Source organism: Peromyscus leucopus, chromosome 5 (genome assembly GCF_004664715.2).
Source record: "Peromyscus leucopus breed LL Stock chromosome 5, UCI_PerLeu_2.1, whole genome shotgun sequence".
In the NCBI taxonomy this organism is placed as follows: Eukaryota; Metazoa; Chordata; class Mammalia; order Rodentia; family Cricetidae; genus Peromyscus; species Peromyscus leucopus.
In genome coordinates, this window is record NC_051067.1 from 59,854,454 (window position 1) to 59,875,898 (window position 21,445).

The following is a 21,445-nucleotide window of genomic DNA, read 5'->3' on the forward strand; positions in this document are numbered from 1 at the left end:
AGAGTTTCTGTTGGTAACTAACATAACAGGATGGAGGGAGCTGGAAGGAGCCCCTTGAAATGGACCCTCACTCTCCTTGTTCATACATGCTCTGCATTCTTTATCAAACCTTTAAGTCAACAAATCAAGCTACATTGAAACAAATGGCAAGACAAGACAACAGATAATTTTAATTCCCCGAGGTATCCATGTGGGAGAAGAACAAAGGGGTCCAGATGTCTTACTTACTCCATTATCTTCCTAAAACTGCTTCAAGTTGCTATTAGAAATGCCACAGAGTCAGAAGTAAATGGAAACTCCTGCCCAGTGACAGCAACAGAGAATAATGCTACTCAGCTATACTTTAACAGGCAAACAAGCTGAGGCATTCTAAAAGGTGATAGGCAGCCACTCCTACATTAGAATCCAGAAGTGATCAAATAGCTGTGGTGTTGCACACCTGTAATCCTAATGCTCAGAAATCAGAGGCAAAAGGATCATGAGTTCTAGGCCATCCTTGATAGTAAGATAGTAAGACCCTATCTCAATAAAAAATAGTCAGCACTCAATCAGAGAATTTCAAACTTTCACTTCCTCAGTTCACAACATGCTTCTGACAAGGGAAGTATAGACTATTGTGTGGTCTTTATGAAAAACTGGAACTTAATACAACCCAAAGTCTTGCAGAGCTACGTGTCCAAACTCTATGAGATGCAATACCTAGTTATATCATTGATACACTTTCTCAAGAGCAGTAATGACAAGGAAATAAATCAGTGTCTGCTTCTGCTTGAAGATATGCAGAGGATATTCATTGCCACAACTCTGTTCAGAAGGTACCAACTGCAAGATGCCAGGCAACATAGCTATACTTTTCAAGGTGGAATGTCCAGAGAAAAGAGCTGGTGATCATATTTACATGTGGGTTCTGGATCATGAAGACTGTGGTAAACTGAAGATTCTTTCTGTAATAAACTTTTGGGTGATGCTGGTCCAGGAACATTTAGAAATCTGCTCTTACCATGACAAAGAAGAATACCTGGAAAGAGAGTGGAGTAAGGACATAACTTGAGTTCATGAAAAATTATGGCAAATAGGCACAGAAAATAGATACTGAATAACCATCTTGAGCAAGCAAATCCAAGCTACAAACTAGTAAGTCACACAAAAATTGATAATAAGCACACATATTTTTATGAATGTAGATAATCCCTATTATTTACCAATTTACTTACCTTTAGGTAGATAGAAGTATCAATAAAACATTGCAAAGAAGTTGATGCTAACTGTGAATGTGTGTTAAACATGCCCGTAACAGCCGGGCGGCGGTGGCGCACACCTTTAATCTCAGCACTTAGGAGGCTGGGCCAAGCAGATCTCTGTGAGTTCGAGGCCAGCCTGGTCTACAGAGTGAGATCCAGGACAGGCACCAAAACTACACAAGAAACCCTCTCTCAAAAATCAAAAACAGAAAAAAAAGCTCATTACAGATGCTCTGCCACTAAATAAGAGTTAGACTTCAGAAAATTCCATTGAGAAAGTATTCAATAGTTTTCTAATACAGTATGATGTTTATTTACTCATTGAGAATTTTATTCAAGCTGCACAAATCATTCGAGGATACATCCAAACATAATTGACTGCAATGAAAACAAAATCTAATCAACAGTACATTAAACAGGTTCACTTCTTAAAAGTGTGCTCATTACATGTATTAACATAGACCATTTGATCAAAAAGAGATTAATGAAACTAGATAACACACCTTTTATTACTGCTGTAACAAAATAATCTTTATTATAGGCATGACAATTTCTTGCATAAAATTTATTTCTATAATTTAATGAAGGGTTTCTGAAAAGATCCTTTTTGCCATTTCAACTTTTAATTTTTTCTTCAGCCAGGCAATGTGGTTCATTATTATAATTCCAATACTTAGGAGGCTGGGGCAGAGGGATTACAGTGAGTTTGAAGCCATCCTAGGGAGCATAATTAGACCCTCTCTGAAAATGTAAAAAATTAAATCAATAAACATTTTTCCTGGTGATTAGTTATATATATATATATATATATATATATATATATATATATATATATATATGTATTATTTTACAATATCATTCAGTTCTACATATCAGCCATGGGTTCCCCTATTCTCCCCCCTCCCACACCCTCCCCTTACCCCCAGCCTACCCCCCATTCCTCGATCAACATTCCCCGAGGACTGCGATCAACCTGGTAGACTCAGTCCAGGCAGGTCCAGTCCCTTCCTCCCAGACTGAGCCAAGTGTCCCTGCATAAGCTCCAGGTTTCAAACAGCCAACTCATGCAATGAGTACAGGACTTGTTTTTTTAATAATCAGTTCATTTCAGTCTAATCCTTTCTAGTAAAAAAAATGTTCAATGTGTTTAGGCAAAATACATAGAGTTTATAGAGCCCCATTGATGTTTTAAAGGTATCTCTACTAAAAACATCAAGTTTTAGTGACATAGAACACCAAGAGTGAAAATGTGTGGCTAGACTCAATTATCCACCCATGTGGGTTAGATGAGTTTCCTTTTCATCTTGACTAGTTTTTAATGTAAACACTTGCATTCTGAAAGCCTCAGGCACTCCACAGAAATTTAGGGATAATCCTTAAATCTGTTGTCAGTTATTTAAAACTGGAAGGCAGCCGACTATGGCAGAGCACACCTGTAATCCCAGTACTGTGGATAGAGGCAGGAGGATCAGGCACTCAGGGAGAATCTCAGCTACATAACACGTTTCAGGCTACCCTGGGCTACAGAAGAATCTGCCACATATACAAAGTGCAAGGAAGGAATGAAGAACAGAAGGAAGGAAGAAAGGGCAGAGGAAGGATCTCCTATTTTTTACAGGAAGAGGGGAGGAAAAACCTTTAATATTCTTATACAGTATTAGAATAGTAAACCATATGATTTTATTTCATTATCTTTATTCAGAGAAATAAATTTCTGCAAAGGAGAAACTGCTAATATTAGAATGGAGAAAACCTTATTATCAAATCAGGTTATATTTAGTGAAATAATTACTGTCCTTAGAACTGAGGAGAAGGTCGACCTCCTGCAGTCAGGAAAAGAGTAATGTTCCTAGTGCTATTCATCTATGGAGCAGCAACTAACAAATACCATGTATAAAACAGCTACTAGATGCATAAACGTGACAGGCACAACATGAAATTAAACATTGAATGGTGTTTTCCAATCTTTAGGATTTTATAAAATAATTGAATACTAAATGAGGACTAGCAAATGTTTCATGTATTGGAATCATAAATTAATTAGTGATAATGAGAAGAAGTAGAAGGAGCCCTCTAAATTAATAATAAAGAAGAAAAATTAAATGTTATTTCTCACTAAGGTGTAATTACATCTTTATACTTTAATTGTCCTCAGTGGGCATAGGTTATTACCATAAGCCAGTTTTTAAAAATCCTTTATATTCCAGATAAGTATCAAGTTGAGTGAATATGGTACTGAGTAGGAATATAAGGTGGTTCAGAGATGTAGAACTTGGAAATACAACACAAATCAGTTCTTTCCTGTACCTAATAGTTCTAGTTAGTATAGAGTGAACCATAAATGCAGATTCTCTTTATCCTTGACCAAATAACTTTTTTGTTTTTGGTCAAGATAAAAAAAATCATTCATTTTTATCTTCTTTGTGTTTTTATTTCTGAGACAAGAAAGGTATCACTGTGTAGTCCAAGGCAGCCTGGACCATAGCATCAAAATTTCAAGATTGGTGTTTGCTTTCTTTCTTTCTTTCTTTCTCTTTCTTTCTTTCTTTCTTTCTTTCTTTCTTTCTTTCTTTCTTTCTTTCTTTCTTTCTTTCCTTCCTTCTTTCTTTTCTTTCTTTCTTTCTTTCTTTCTTTCTTTCTTTCTTTCTTTCTTTCTCTCTTTCTTTCATTTCTCTCTCTCTCTCTCTCTCTTGCTTACTTTCCTTTTTTGTCTCTTTTATGCACTGTAAAGAAAGTTAAAATAGTTAAAGAGTTGTGGCATTTTACCATTCAGTCCTCAAAGTGACATGTGAAAGACACACTAGCATCGCAGTGAAGCAATCTCAGCCATGAATTCACTTCCTGCTGTGTAGACTTTCAACCCAGTACACTCCACTTGATTCTCCTCTTTGTGTCTTTTGCTTCACATGCTGTATTGGTGTTGGCTTTTCCTGTCCCCACCTGTGAGATCAGAGCTACTTTGATACTGCCAGGTACCCAGTCACAGCTTATTACTTTGCATCAACCCAACCTTCTGGGTCTAGAGATTTGCAAAAAGCAGCTTCAGGACCTGTCTCTAGGGATCATCCTGACCTTTAGAAAGCCTGCCAGACTTAGACCACAAGGCAGAATGGAAAACCTTACCTTTACTTTAGAATATAACTACAGCTGTGTCTCCAGTAATTGAACTGAAGGAGGTTTTTTTAACCCAAATTCTGAAACAATTTCCTAAATCATGTGCACACGCTTGCTGAATCCTATTATTTAAATTATGAAACACAAGAGTCAAAAACAGGAATTTTTATTGAACTTTGCTATTCTATTGATCTTCAGACTTCCAGTATTTTGTTGTGTGGTAATTTTTGACTAAATTGATGTACATATCTAGTCAATTGATACACACATTGCTTTGAGTGAATCACTTCAGAGCTGGTATGACAGTAAAGCAATTTGCACTTGCAAGTTGCTTGATTCAGTTTCTAGAGGAGGGTGTGCCTTGTCTGTGTCCAGGGAAACCTTCAAGTCTGTTCATGAAAGTGCAAACAGCAGAGGTGGATCAAAGCACTCCGAGTGTCAATCAATTGAAGAAATCAGAGCCATAAATGAACCTTTCTCATTAATTTATATTATGCTTCTGAATTTCAAGGTTGTCATTTGAAGCCAGCTATAGTAACACCTTCTTGTAATCCCAGTATGGCAGAGGCTGAGGCAGGAGTGAGCTCCAGACAGCTAGAGCTATGTAGCAAGACTGTCTCAAAATTAAGAAGACTCTAATTTGATAATGTCCTTAAAATATCTTTAAATCAGATGAATATGTCAAATACGATTAAGTTCAACTAGTTGTTGTATTCAAAATCTTCAAATTACTTAATAGTTCATTTTTTTAAAAATTTCTCTTCTCTTGGCTTTTAAGTAATCAAAAAGCTTAAATAAGTAACTATTTTCTCTGGATCTAACTTAGCCTAAAAGGAAAAAAGAACAGAGAAATTGGTAGTGAATATGGATTTTTCTAAAAGGTTTTTCAGTATTTGACAGATCATATGGGGAGTTTCAGAAAGAATCCTGGTTCATGTTTGTGTTCAATCTGCCTTCTCTCTTTCTGTTTTGCAAATGATTTGGTCTGATGTGCTTTGTTTGTGTCTCTTGAAAGGCCACTTAATTTTCAAACCCTTAAGAATTTTCCTTGGCTATGTCATTACTTAGAAATTTCTTTTAAGGATGAACAGGAGCATCCATTGTTTCCCAGTTACACTTTCATTTTATCGCTAGTTATGATTTTCACAAGAGCAGTAGATTTTGGCAATTGACTTCAATCTCAACTCTACCCCTGAGACTGACAAGAGATGTGGAGATTTTTAGGAGATGTGAAGATGGTCCTGGAGAAGTTTGTATCTAAAAATTGTCATCTCAGCACCATCTATATCTCCTTCAAGCTTCTGCTATGAGAATTGTTAGGCATTATCCTTAGAAGAGTTTGATAGAACACAGAGATAGTATCATAATCTTCAAAACTAAACAGAAACCAAATCAAATGTGACACACCAAAATCCCAGGGGTCTGATGGTAAGACAACAAGCTTCAGGTCAGTTTGGGCTACAAAGCAAGACCTAGTCTCAAAAGAAAAGGGGAAAGCAGGACAGAAGACAAATAAACAGGAAACTTCGTAACTTAAGGAAATAAGTTCATGCCATGTCCTTTTCTTCAAAATATTTGTCACATTTCTTTATACTAGGTCATTCTTCAAACATTTGGACTTAAATATGGAATGTGTATGCTTTAAAGCATATGAATCTGATGTACCTTGCTTTTGTAGTGAATACTACATTAAATATTAAACACACAACGATAGGAAAGGAGGAATTCATGAGAGTTTCTGGAATTTCTGTTCTGTAACTAGAAACCACCAGTAGAGTTTTCAGAGCCAGCATTCATGCTGCCTTCAAATTTTGAGAGGAACTTAAAGTGTGTAGAGACTATATAAAAATATTTAATGAAGGAATGTATCTTAAGGACTTGATTATCTGTGAAATGTAATAGTTTTCAAATCATGAATTAACACGGATCCTATAAGTGAGTACTGGTGCTCAATGAACCATGAGTATTGGTTTTAAATATCAATGATGCTTGACTGTGAGATAATTGTTTAAACACTCAGCACACCTATTCCAGCACGTAGGAGTCACCAAGACACAGTTTACAAGCATTACCGATATAAAACTTTTCTACTCTCCACTGTAAATAAGCCAACAGTTTCCCTTTAGGCTCAATGGGATAGTCTCACTGAGCTTATTGGCTTTTCTTATTCCACATTTTTCCTTTTTTGATCTTAATCATGTCAATTTTTAAAGCACTGATATTATCCAACACATAGCAACCACACACAAAATTTCCAGTCTTTGTGTCATTTGTGTGAAGAAGATCACTTAAGTATATTGCATATTTTCTAGAATATTCTTTCTGTAGATTTTGATGGTGATGTTTTCACTAGAAAATACACTAGTTCCTTAAAAGGCAAGTGCAAAGTATACTAGAGATGTAATTTGTTCTAATCTTTGTGTGGCTACATTCTTTCTATATTTATTTTTCCCAATTTCCATTGTTGATGAATATTCAGTAACTTTCCATGTAGATATTCTAAAGCTTGTTATTTGATATTTCTTCATTGATTGATATTGTCCTATTGTCCTGTAAGGATTTGTTTTTCACTGGAGGTTTTAGTCCTGAACTCAGTCATTATTTGGTTACCATTTTTAGGGTCAAGTAAACAGACAAACCTCACTTCATTCTACACAAAAAATACATTAACTACCAAAACTTGATAGAATATATTTATAAATGTGGTATATTCTGTTTTCAAAAGTCACCATGGTGCATGTTACATTTAAAATGACTAAGCACTGTCCTGTCCTGTTCCACCTTCCTGTTTTTCATGTTTTAAGAGAATGGCATGGGCTGGGGAGAACGTTCATGAGTAAAGAGCCTGCTTTGCAAACATGATAACCTGAGTTTGATCCCCAGAACCCAAGGACAAACCTTGGGCATAGTGGCACACACAAAAAATCCCAGTGCTGAGGAAGAAAAGACAGGCAGATCCCAAGGGCCTGTTGGGCAGCCAGTCTAACCTACACGATGAGTTCCAGTGAGAAAAGCTGCCTCAGAATGCAAGGTAGGCTACATCTTAAGGAAAGACAGATGAATGTGTACCTACATATATAGCTATACACAAACATACATGCACAAAGATTAGAAGACCAATTTGTAAGTTTGATCTCTCCAAATGTAATATAAACTGTTTATGTTAAATTATAATAATATAAAGACAATATTTAGGTCAAATTATATTGACAACTAATTTATATTAATCTGAAATCGTTAATTCATTACATAGATTGTTACATAGATTACACATCTATTGTTGTATCTGTAATACAAATAAAACAATTTTAAGATTTATAGTTCTATCATTGCACATTCTCTTTAGAGCATATTGTTAACTTTCGCATTTTATACAGCTGCTGATCTTACATAATGTTTTTAGGTATTCGCATTCAGACACTTCATTCCTTCAAATACTGTCAGGTTGAAATCGTTTCCCCTCCTCTCTGGTTCAACAGTTTTATGACCTTCTTTTAGGTAGTTATTATGTTCACATGTCAGTCATTTTTGTTTATAAGTATCAAATAAATTCGGAAATAGCACACACATATATCCTTTCCCACTTCTTGGCACAGCTGAAAATACTTGAATTTACTTCCAAGTGTTTGCATAGAGCTCATCTTTGAGTAGAATTTAGACATGTGCACTGTTTTCAGAGGGCTGTAAATGACTAAGTGTATGGAGCAGTATTGGAAGTCATTTTTAGATACCTTGAAAATACTGTGCATGACCACAAACATTTTAATTTACTCACGATGACAAAACCCTCCGAAAGTCATATGCCTCTTAATAAAATTCATCCTTTTAAATATATGCCTCTGTCTGGAGTGTCCTTTTTGTTTCTTTTGTTAATAGCAAGAAGTTTAGGTGTCCATATAAGAGTGGTTTTTCTTGACATGTTGGATCACATGAAAGTTTAGAAGTATTAACCTGACCCTTCAAAGGGAAAAGAAATAGCAGACTTAAGTATTGTGTTGGAAGGATAAGAAATCATCACCCTTTGGAGCCCAGGAGAGGTCCTGATGAGGTTGTTAAGTCTTATTGTGTGAAGAACATTCCAGTGTGTTGTACATGGTGAAGTAAAGAATTTCCCCATGTAAATAACCTAGAGTGACCATTGAGTGAATCATTCCACTTGGTTTTATCTCACCTTCAATACAGGATGTTTATAGCTAAATAGTGAAGACTGGTTTAGTCAGAGACAATTTCATGTACATTCAAGAAATCCCATTGAAAATTTTGACTCTTTCTTTGTCCTTGAGTTAATGTATTAACGTCTAACCCTCACTTTGCTTGTTTGGTGAAGGAAAATGCTCTGATTGCTTAAAGGTTAGCTTGAGGCTCAACGCCTTTCTTACCAATGAAATTCTTATAGCCCAATCTGCCTAATAAGCATTTATTTGGTTTCCCACGATTATCACTATTTTTCCATTTTTTTTTTTTCTGTTATTCACTAAAGGAGACTCTGTTTTGGAGATGTCTCATAAAAACAAGAAAAAAGTGAAGTGAATAAATTTTGGTCAGGAAGCAAAGCATTTGGAAGAGGGAAATGTAAAAGTCAGTATTGCCAGAGTAAAACATTCCCTGGGGACATGCTCTCTCTTTGATACACAAGCTTCAGCAGGCTCGCATCTGTGGGAGACCTGTGGGCAGAGATGAACCAGGAAATGATTGGCCCTACACTTCAAAAACAGGACAGCACAACAGTTGACACTTTCCATTATGTCATTCAACTGACCCTTGTGCTCTCTGTTTATCTTCCCGCAATTAATATCTCCAGTGTGGTTTTAATGAAAATAAAGTTGTGGGCAGTCCAAAGCTCTGGAAAGGATCAAATCAGATTTATATTATGTGGGCGAGCTACAAACACAAAGGAAATACTTTTTTTTCTTCTGTACAACTTACGTACTCGATTAAAAATATACATATCCTTTAGGAGAATGGAAAATTATTTTTGTTTTTGCAAAAGCATTTTAATTAAAATCTTCAGATGCCTATTTATTAAATTCATTAGAAGTATTAACTCATTGTAGATAATAATGCCTCAGTTGTCAAACACTTTCTGAAATCTCCAATCATTTAAAAATAGTTTCACTTCTCTTGAAGCCTCCGTTTTCCTTTCCTGAGTACTGTGATGGAAATCAAACATAACTGATATTTTTCTTAGAAAAATAAGCAGTTTTTTTAAGCCTTTAATTGTTTTGTGACTACCTGACTCTGGTAGTTAAACCAGATGTTTGCAGAAACGGAATTTTTAGCTCTCCAGACTGAATTCAAGGACAGAACATACATTAGGTAAAAAGATTACTGAATAGGAATTTCTTCATATAGAAGTATATTAAATATAGTAATTAATATTCATAGAAAAATGTAATAAAGCTTGGGACCATTGGGGAGCTTAATAGTGAAAAAAAGCTAAGGTAGGAAACTGAGGCAGAGTTGAAATGAAACAAAGAAGAGAAAAATAAGATAAGGAAGAAAGTCTAGCTCTTTTCACTTCATGATTAGAGTTGGATGTGAACATGTGATGATTGATGTAAATAAACTTAGTAGATCTTGGGACATAGTTTCTGAGCTTACAACACCACTAATTGCATAACATATTAGATACTGTATATGGTCTTGTGTTGACATAATTAACCAACATAAGTTAAAGGAAAAAAGGTATGTTATTGGAGAACTCAACATTTAAGAGGTTGTTCATGGCTTAATCGGGTGATTATAAGAGAAAAGCAATAAACATTTTAAGAAAAAGTTGCTTCCATAGTTAGGTTGTATGTTTAGTTTTAAGTTATGATTACAAATAGAAACTGCATTTTAAAACTTTGTATTAACCTGTTTTATTTTATCTGTGGGCTCCCACATGAGATCAGTGAATATTTATTCATGATCCATAAATTCAGATTGAAATACAGCAAAGACAAGGGCTTTGCCTTGTACATAATCATGGGGGACTTCTTGATTTTGTTACAATGAAGACCAAATCAGTTGCAATGCTGAGTATTCCATAATTATTTATTTAATTCAGTTTCCATCAGGATTTTTCCAATGTGTCATCTTGGATGTTATGGACACAGAATGCAGAGAATTTAAATAGTGGATAGGCAGGCAAAGACTATAATATACTTTGATGGCTTTTCATTGATGAATCAGATTGGTACAGGTCATTCATAGTAGAATTGTAAACATGAAGCAGTTAGGATTCTTAAAGACTCCTTTACACTAAAACCCAAATGCTATAGTCTTTGAAAATGAAGTTTGTACACTCAATTGTTCAAGCCTATTGAATCCACTGATACTAGGCAGATGTTCAAAACAGTCCCCTTGAAAGGCAGTGGTGGCATAGGCCTTTAATCCCAGAATGTGGGAGGCAGAGGCAGGCAGATCTCTGTGAGTTTTTGGCCAGCCTGGTCTACAGAGTGAGTTCTAGAACAGCCAAAGCTACACAGAGAAACCCTATCTCAAAAAGCAAAAACAAATAAAAAAAAGAAAAAGAAAAAAAGAATGCAGTCACCTCAACTATAAACTATGTTCAAGTTTTCTTAAAAGAATGAAGAAGTTTCCAATTCTAAATCCATTAACCCTCTTAATATCTTTAAAAAATAATCCCATTTGATTATTTAAAGTGAAGTCAATGTGCTATCCTGTTGGATAATTATTCTCTGAGTGATAGTCCCAGCCCTTAGTGTTGTTGACAATGGCCTTGAAAACTGGATAAAGAACAGTTAGGGCCTTTATAATACAGTTGGGGCCATACTTTTTAATAGCCCCGTTGGCCTGCAAATAATGATGATGTGAAGTTTGTCATGAGAAGCCTGGGATTAATCAGACACACTAGGGTTACACATAGTTAGCTAATAACTGGCTGTATTCCCGCTGTCCTTCCTACTGTGAGATGTACAGCTGCAATGAATGTCATCGAGTCTGCTAAAATGATACAAAAGAGTTATTTCCACTTTGGAGGACCTAACACAAATAGAAGAAGTAAACGATGCTTCTGTACAGGCTAGCTGCCTTCTCCAAACAGCACTTTATATTCTGCCAATCTGCTCTCTTCCAATTCTCCACCAGTTTCAGTACTAGAATATATATTTTCATCGGCTGAATGTCCATAGAAAATTCATCAGTAGAACATACTCTGAGCCCTAGGCAGCATTCAAGAGAATATTTCATTTTCCAAGTAAGCAATGGGCATAATACTAAGAAAATTAAGTTTTCTTTGAAAAAACTATGGGCTATTGATACTACATGAATTATGAGAAATGCTTAGGGAAAATATCCTTCCATTTTTATTTATTTCTTCATATTTTCATAACATTAAAAAATGCTGATAAGCATTAATCAGGTATATTTAATCTATTTAAAAACAGAAGTCAATATAGTTTATATCCTGGACTGTTCCTACAGTGATTTTTCAGTGGAAGACTCAATGTCAGGTAAGTGTTTACCACTTCATTTTTAATTTCTCTGAACAATTGAAAACAAGTTTCAGTTGCTTTGTGGAAAAACAGTCACAGGAGGATTGAGATGACTTCTCATGACAACGAATAAGTAATTACATCTACTTTTTTCCTTCTTTGAATTAAATTGCTTTACAATTTCCAAAGGACTCTTTGGCAATTACTTGCTCAGTATAAAGAAGAAAATTTTGTGCAGCATTTGGAATTTTATCAATTCAATTCAAGGGTACTTCAACCATAAGGTCCCATGTTACATGGCTCATTGTAAATAATACACAAAGAAACATGATGGTTAGCTTTTTTCCCTCTGCTTTTGTTCAATAAAAATACTTACATAGGCAAGAAAAAATGGAATCTCTAATTTGAAAACAGCAAAACACATGATAAAAGCACTTTCATCTTTTTTCTTTGTCCATTTTGTTTTTCTAGTTTTGAAAATATAAACCAAACAAAACATAATAGTTGTTGAAACCAATTTAATTTTCTCTTTACAAAGAGTACATTCTAATTTATTCATCTCTCTGATATTTCTTTGAGTATACAAACCAACAATTTGACTCACCACAAATAAAACTGTATCTCTGCTAAATCTGTAAATATTTTGAGAGAAGAAAAGGAAATTCTACATTGGCAAGTGTGTGTTTCTTGGACAACACAACTGTGGTCATGGAAGCCAAACTCATTTTGCTGGTATGATTAATATTTCCGCATTTGTACCATAAATATATGTGTCAAATATCTCCAAATGTCCCATCCACAAAAGAAACCACACACAGTTTTAACACCGGATGATTTGCTGATTTATGATTCCTCATAATGTACACAGTTTTCGCATTGTTAGAATTACATAAGAGAAAAGAAAATTCTATTCAGTTAGGGCAGCGAGTTGAAAGGGAAACTCTGAAATTGCGGTCCCATTTGAGAAAACATTGGCTGGAGGTTAATGCTGCATATGGTACTCACACTGCACTGCCAGGGGTACGGGATGTCCACAGTCCTCCTGAAGAGCAGTGTGCGTTGTTACAACAATTCCGAGGGCATCATTCTTAATTTGAAAACCATGGGCAGAAACAGGGCCAGCAGCTAATTTTTCCCGTGTTAAGTTTAGAGACAGCCAGCGAAGTCTAGAGACATTCTCTTTGAGGAAGTATATTCTTTTTACTCAGCACTAATACATTAAACATCTTAGCTGATCAGCAGGGTGAGATTAAAGTTTCTTCTTTTGAATCACCAGATTGAAGTGTGTAAAGGAAAGAGCATGCTAGTTTGCTAAGCCGTTCTGCTACTAACATTTGAGAGCGTCATACTGACATGCCGCCTTAGCAGACAGCACTGTTGTAAGAAGCTTCTCGGCCATGTAAGTGGCTAGTGGCAACAGTGACAACCACAGTTGATTTTTATTCCCACCACTGAATCTGAGACAAATTTGCACTGTTTCTCCAAAGCTGGTTAACCTCTCGGTTCTCTTACAAGCACAGGACTTAGCTTCACTAAGGCTTATTCAACATGGCTTAGCTCTTGCCCTTCCCTGTATGGTGCACATGTATAATGCTTATGGAATTGGTGGGGGTCACTGGTTTGCCTTTAAGGAAAACTACTTCACTCCCCTTTATATGTAAATGGATGAGGGCAATAAGTCTCTGGGACTTTATATAATTATTTAGGGGCAAATGTGGAAGAGACATCCTTCATCTGGTTTCCATTAACTCATTCTTCTGCACCAAACATGAGAGACTTCGCTGTGAATTCTAATTATATGCAGTATGTATCTTTAGATTGCAGAGAGGTTTTCATATGACAAGATTAGCCTCATGTGCCAGCTTAGAAAATACTTTCATACATCCCAGAATGTTAAGATAAGTATCATATAGGCATTCTACGTTTTTTCCATTTATTTCTTATGTATGTCTCCCCTGTGATTCGTGGTATTTTTCCTGTGCAAAATGCACATATGAGAATTTCAGAATGGTTGTCCAAGGTAAGAATATACTTTATAAGCAGAGAACAGCATTTTTAAAATAGTCATTTTTTTTTGCTTCAATGCTAAGGGGTAATACTTTGTGATTATACACTTTGTGAAAATTTTGTTATTTGTAAATTAACCCCAAAACTAACGTATGTGGAGAGATGGCATGTCATGTTGTTTGTTAGAGGTAGATATTAAAGAACCATTTAGAACCGGCATCTCCACTGTTACACCATGTTCTGTCCTAATTATGACATCCTTTATATTTCTGTGTCTCTTGTCTCACTTTCAGGGCAGCATGGGTGTGTAGACATGACAGGCTAGTGCTAGATCTTCTGTTGATTAGAATTTATATACTTTGATTTATATTCCACCCTAATTCTCAGAATACAGAATTGGAAGATGCTAGAGAAGCTATATAAATGCTTTTACAGTCCTTTCTGTTCCTAATAGAAATGCATACTGCTTGTTCATTGTACTCTATCAGCCATTTACAAACATATTCAGAAAAAAGGAGAGTATCTGTAGCAATAAGACAGCTTACCTGCCAAGCTTGATATTTCTATAACCAAATCAATATTTCAGGAGCCTCCCATTATAAATCTGATGTGGATTTGAATTCCAGGGAATAATGGATGATCTAATTAGGAAACAAACAAAAAGGCAAAAAATAATTAGAGTGTTTATTCTTCCTTGATGATAAGAAATCCTTGACAAGACAGAATGTTGTCCCCGGCAAACCTCCCTCTCTATAGGTGTAATTGAGCTTAGAAGCTAAAGGTTTGTTTTCATTTTTAACTTTGGGAGTTAAATATATTGCTTTGATGGACTTGTTAAATGGCTGCTTACTTGCCATATACTTCATTATTCCTTTGTGCCTGAAATGTGTGGCAATTTTCTGGCATGTAGGATATAGTCCCAAGCAAGCCTGGATATGGTAATAAAGTATTCAGCAGGGCACCTGTCATGTAATAAGACCTTCCAAGAGTCTGTGGACTGAACAATAAACAGTAAATTTCTGTTCTTTGTTACAGTTCTGCTTTGAGGAGTTGAGAGTTTGGGGAATCATTTACAATTTTAATGTGCTCTATTATATTAAAGCAGAGTCCATATGTCTCTTTCTATCTGTTTATCTCCATTTACTCACCTACTCACCTGCCTGCCTATCCATCCATCTACTCATCCATTCATCCATCTATCCAGTCACCCATTCAAACGCCCACCCATTCATCTATCACCAGTAAATTCACTCTTTCATTTGTTCACTGTCTGTTAATTCTGTATCCTTGCAAAGTGTGAATGCTGTAATGATGAAATTAGAAGAGAAATAGGTCATGGTTTCAACTGGTCTAAACGACTAATGAAGATATTCTACGTAGAGCTTCCTCTTTCTGTCTTTCCTCATGCATATTTAGCATCTGTCTTTTATGCCATTGATTAGCATGCTTTGGGCTTCTCTTGGCCATAACAATTCACAATGAATCTAAAGCTCTGAGAGTAACACATTGACTTTTGCAGAAGAAATTTTTTTTCCAGTTTTCCCCAGGTCTTGAGATACTTCTTGATACCAGCATCACTTTCTAGAGAGCACTATCTGTGTGGATTGGTTTTATTTAAAACAGTATATATTTAAAATATTAATATTCAAATAAATAATTGTGCTTGTTAAAAGGCAGGAAAGCAACAAGATGTGTTTCAGATTTCAATTCTGGGTGAAGAGGATGATTTAAAACAGCTTAATAGGCGAAGCATAGTTTTGGAGGCTGAACACCTTAAGTTCAAATATCATTACATCACATATTATTGGTCTTACTTTGAAACAGATTTTAATTTTCATGTTTCTATTTTTTTTGTAAAATGAGAATTTCCACGTGTCCTCTGTTATTTGCTGCAGAAATTGAAAGGGTATCATCCTTAAAGTTCTCATAATACAGTAAGTGGTAAATAGTTAATGACTAGTTGCTATGAAGATTGAATTAAAAGCTAATAAGAGTAAATATAGAATTTAAAGACAAGTCTCTGCTTCAGTCTGGTATGTATCTGGTAAATATAAATAGAACCTCAGAAAACCAATGTGGATTGTTCCATACATGCTATTTAAATCTAAGACTATAGCAGATAGGACCTGCCCAAGGGAACTAAACAAAGTTTAGTGCCAAGGACAGAAACTTGAGAAACAACAGAATTGAAGAAGGTGAAGGAATATCATAATAATAATAATAATAATAATAATAATAATAATAATGAACTGTAAAAATGTAAGAGATATCTCTTTTTCTTAATCATCTCAAATAGTTTTTTGCTTTGTTTATTAAAAATAAATGGTCATTTCAATTTAAGGAACTTCATATTTGATTTACAGTCATTGAGATCTTATCTGACCTTTGGTTTTTCTGTTTTTGATTCTCTTTTTTTAGGTGCTCATTTTTATGCCCATATATCTCAAGCTTAGTAATGTCTACTTGGTAATAACTGTAGTCTTGGTATTATGTAAATGTTTATATAGCTTTGAGGCTACAGTATGGAACCTGTTAATGTCACAAACAGCACTAATTTAAAAGAATGTAGAAAGAACTTAAGATAACAAAGTAAATACACATACCTTCACCATGTGAAGTTTTTAATTTGTAAAAATATATCTGTAAACAGTTTAGTAAAGTTGGGACTCAATATGACTAGCAAAGAAATGTGACCAGAATTCAAATCATTTACTTATTTTCTCATTATTATGGCTAAATAAAAATATTGCTAATAGTCTCACTGTGACCAAGTTGAATCCTAAGTAGCATTAAAAATTGGGTGTTCATGTTCCTCAAACAGAGTTTACAGTTCACAAGTTCAAGTGGAGTTTACAGTGCACAAGTTCCAGAAAGCAAGCTGGGCTTAAATAAATCCCATGATATAGATTCGTGGTATGAAATTGAAAAACTTAGCAGGTTCAAATGATACCACCACAACCATCTTCAATTTTATGCTAAAATTGTCTACTTAGTCTACCTAAGGACTCCAGAGCTATACAGTATCTGAGGAAGACAATTGGTGCCTAATTTAGGAGTTTATTAAAGACAGGAACTGCATAGTAACCACACCCAATTTCCTTTCCCTCAAGTATAGTCACTTATGACAGTAAACAAAACAAGAAGACAAAAAAAAGTAAAGCAAAAAGCCAAACAGTATCTCTTGCCTCATAAAAAGCTCTTGAATTTTTCTCATCTACGATGTTACACTGTATTGTCTATGCTATAGCAGTTTTTCTCTGCTCAGTTTCCAGCTTAAACAGCTCTGAGAAAACTATATGATAGCTTTAAAAAAACGGAATATGACTAAGGGATGGGACTTGCTCCCCTGCTCCGTGTTTCTAAACAGAAGTGAAGACAACATGGGGCAAACCGAGCTCTTGTAGTTGTGGTTTTTGCTGTGAGCCTTTCATCTCCGAGCTATTGCTCACACCAGCCTGAAGACAGCATGGAGGAACCATCTCCATCTCAATTGCTCCTAAAATACTATAGCTTCAACTTATTACCTCATATTACACCTGCTTCTAGAGATGGTGTTGAGATGGGAACTAAACTAAAGCACCTTATCTAAAGGAGTTCTCCAAGAAATGATGGGGTAAATCAAAGGTTTTTTTTTTTTTTTAAACTTTCTTTTTTATTTATTCTTTGTGTCTTTCACATCATTCATCTCCATCCCATTCATTTCCTGGTCCCTTTGTATCCACCCTCTGCCCTTGTAGTGCACCCTCAAAATAAAATAAAATAAAATTTAAGAGAAAAAAAAAGAAAGTATCAGTCTAGTCATGGAAGCTGTAGTTGAAAGGACCAAGCAGATGCCATAACAGGCTGCTCAGTCTTCTCTCAGAGATCAGGCCTCAATTTCAGTTTCCTGCGACTTAAGCAAGCAGTTTCTGGGAGGGCTATTGACAGAGTCCTTGCAGTAGATCCCCTTCTGCATGTACTCTGACTGCTCTAGGTTCAGCCAGTTGTTTACTGTCTGGAACCCCTCACCAACTTAGAGCTACGTGCATGGTTCAATGTGAACACGTGAGGCCAGTCAGTCTCCATGGGAGCTCACTAGCATAAATCAATCCTGATAAACAACATCCGGGGGCTGCAAATGTTCTTCTGATAACCACTGTTGAAAAATTCCTCTGGACCCAAACTAGTGAATCCAAAGGTTACATATCCTCCCCCATTTCTATGACGCAAAGGCTTGTACCACTCTGCTTGCGGTGTTTCCCTTTAAAAACCCCTCGTTCTGAGAGCTCAGGGCCATCCTCCTCCACCCACTGAGTCAGAGTGTTGGACATCGACCAAGCCCAGGCTTGCTTGTTATCAATAAACCCTTGTGCGTTTTGCATCGGATATCAGCTCCGTGGTGGTCTTGCTTGGGGGAGACACGGGCACAACATAGTGTGACAAAGTGAGTTGTCTTTACTTGCAATTGTTCATTGCAAAGTTATTGGTCTGGGTCAAGTCCTCTGGTTTCTGCTACACTATGCATGCTGGGCCCTCATTGGAACTCCATTTGGTTATCCTGTTGTTACCTCATGTGCCGGAGATCCTGCAGCGTTGGGTCTACAGGACTGGTTCCTTTCATGTGCTTCAGCAGATCACAGATGGGGTGGATGTTGGGGTGGGCCAACTCATAAGCCTGGTTCTGGTTCTAGGTAGTTGCAGGGTTGGTCAGCCACCAGCTCTCCCTTGTCCTCACCACTTAGGGTGAGATCTTCTGCATTGCCCTGGCTAGTTCACTCCTTACAGCAATGAGCAAGGGTCAGGGCCTGTTCTCCCCTAAGAGTCTCTCCCATACCTACACCTTCAGGATCAGCTCTACTGGGTTGCCCAGATATAGTGTGGGGAACTCTTTCCAGAGTGCTGCTGCTGCTGCTGCTGAGGGGTCATGGACAGCTCTCCGGCTCTTATGACTCTGGGTCAGGTCTCCCACATGCCTCAGATATTGATGGGCTGGGGTAAGGGTGGGAGGTGAGGGAGAGCATCTCTCCTCCCATGCTGCCACGGGCAGATGAGTACTGGGGACAGCTCTCCCATGCTCACAGCTTTGGGACTGGCTCACCCACATCTCCACCAACAGGGATGGCTCTATTGTGCTGCCCAGGCAAGGTTCAGGGCCTACTGTCTTCAGCACTGCAGCTGGTGGGGGACAGAGGCAGCTCTTCCTCTCCTAAGACCTCAGGACCAACTCTCCCACCTGTCTTTGATTGGGTGGGGAGGGGCGTCTCTCTCCAGCTCATGCTGTCATATGACAGATAAGGGGCAGGAACAGGTCTCCTCCTATGCTCATAGTCTCAGGGCTAGCTCACCCTATGCCCTGTCAACAGTCAGTTCCACTGTGCTGCCAGGATGAGGTGCAAGGATGCTTTCCCAAGTGTTGAGGCTGGTAAATTGCTTTGCTCCCTTGCCAGATGGAAGCGGTAGAGGCCAGGGGGAGGGGGAGGGCATTTTTCCCTTGTTTTCACCACCATACTGGAGACGAGGGAGGCGGTACCTTAAAACTTATTTCTTAAGAAACAACACTCCTAACATTTTAGGAACAGTTGAAACAGCTTAATCACTCTTTAGGGGCCATGTAGAAACTGACTTATTTAAGGAATTCTTCAAGAGAGCATTAGTTTTAAAAGAATTGTTTTTAATAGGTACCATTCATGTGTTCAAGGGTTGATTCTTATTACAAATATTGAGGAAAATGAACTTTTTGTCTGCTTCCATTAATATTATATGAAAGAAAAAACCATTGGTTACTGGGTCCGTAGAATTTTCCACAGATGCTACTTTTTCTCTGTACCAGTGTTTATGACTTCCTGAACAACAAAGCACTTGTTTTATAAAATATTACTTCAAAGACTTGATCTTAGAAGTGTTATATCAGCTAAATAATCAATTCATATTGTGTTGATTTAAGTTAGGATTACATGGTAATCTGATTATTATGGTCATTCAGGTTCAAATTCTAGTGCTGTTGTTTCCTCCTGGATTCCTGGGCTATGAATGACAGGTTGGCATTCACAACAGTGTGTTTATTTAAAGGTAGGTGTTGGGTTTAACAATTCTCGCTCCTTTTGTTTGTGATGATGTTCTGTGGAGTTATATCAAGACATAAAACTGCACTGGACCTTGTTTCTTCAACACCAGTCATCCACAAACTCAAGTCATCATAAAAATACCATGAGGTGAATTTTCTTTGGTTAAAAATATGAGTTATAAAACTATGGAAAGTAAAAAATGAGTCATGGCAACCTTTTGGCAAAAGCACAGATTATACAGAAATGGATGATTCATCTGTATTTTTCTTAAACTTTTACCTGGGTGAGAAAGGATGTTTTATTGGTTTGTGTATCTCCTTCTAGGATTATTAAGGTACTAGTTCATGAGTTTTTATTCAAAATACAGGACAGCAGCTGTAAAATAAAACAACAACAAAAGCAATCCTCTACTGCATGGATTTATTTATTTGCTTGGTTGTATAGTCATTCATTTAGTTAAGTAACTAGTTTTCTTGAAACAGATCCTCCTTGTGAAGTCCAGACTGGTTTTGAACTTGTGTACTCCAGTCTCAGTGTGAGTACACTACCTCCAACATCTAAACCATCCACTGTAAATAGATTCAGAAAACTTCTACATTTTCCCGCTTCAGCACAATTTCTATAGTGATAATAACCTTTATTTATCTCAAGGTTCTGATGAGAAATAGTAAGATGTCTTAATGATAAAGCTGGTTCTTAAAACAGTGCATCTCTGTGATTTTACTTAAAAGTTGGAAAACTTGGAAAATTTGAGTCGTTTTTATTATTTTACTCTATTTTGTGAAATGTTATGAAATACAGCCATAGCACAAGCACCATCCCGCATGTGTAGTGATTCATTAAGAGTATAAATACTGAGAACTGATGTTGTTAAATCACTGGTTACAAATCTTAAATATTAAAAGATATTGACAATGTCTCTTAAGGCTTGCACAAAATTACATTGCCACCAAGGATACAGGGATGCAGATGTTTCAACCTCATCCTTTTCTGAAGTGGACAGCATCAACTGTTTCAAACTTTAGTGATTTGATAAGTAAAAACTTATCTTTTTGCCTTAATTTCAATTTCTTCTATTAAGCATTAGATCGAGCCATTTCATTTTTGGTTAACAACCATTTATATAACTTTTTCCTATATATTTCATCCACTCAGAAGTTTTTGGCATTCTTCATGATCTCATGAATTCTCACACTGATACTATGGTATGATATATGTGTACTATTTCTATGTTTACTTTGTAAAATATTATCTGCAGAAGATAGTCCATACCATGCTCATGTCATCAGAATGATAAAGGGCGTGCATGGAGTTGGAATAACAGTCTTTTTAACAAACAGACTATTATTAACTTACAGAGCTATGCTAACTCCATCTCTGGCCTATCAAGAAAATCATGTGGATTTATATTTTTAATTATTTTGCTCTGTTTAACGTATTCAGACATTTAGTTCAAAGGAAGGAGCACCAAATGTCAGGCACTGAGGTAGGTTCTATAGTTACAGCAACAAATCAATTCAGAATAAACAAACGGAGTAGTGAATATCCATTTTTCTCTCAGTAAGCTTACCATATAGAGTCATTAAAATAATTTTACAAG

At 36.4% G+C, this 21,445-nt stretch overlaps 1 long non-coding RNA gene across 2 annotated transcripts in view; it reads right to left on the reverse strand.

Moving 5' to 3' along the window:
• Positions 1–215: 215 nt before the first annotated feature.
• The window catches only part of LOC119088048, a 32,201-nt gene continuing 10,971 nt past the window's right edge, over positions 216–21,445 (reverse strand). Inside the window, exons 3-5 of one of the 2 annotated variants that reach the window (XR_005091620.1) lie at positions 20,125–20,220; positions 14,347–14,442; positions 216–1,018 (exon numbers count right to left, since the gene is read on the reverse strand). This is a non-coding gene — a long non-coding RNA (uncharacterized LOC119088048). The remainder of the gene's footprint in view (positions 1,019–14,346; positions 14,443–20,124; positions 20,221–21,445) is intronic. The other variant, XR_005091619.1, reaches the window with a different exon arrangement.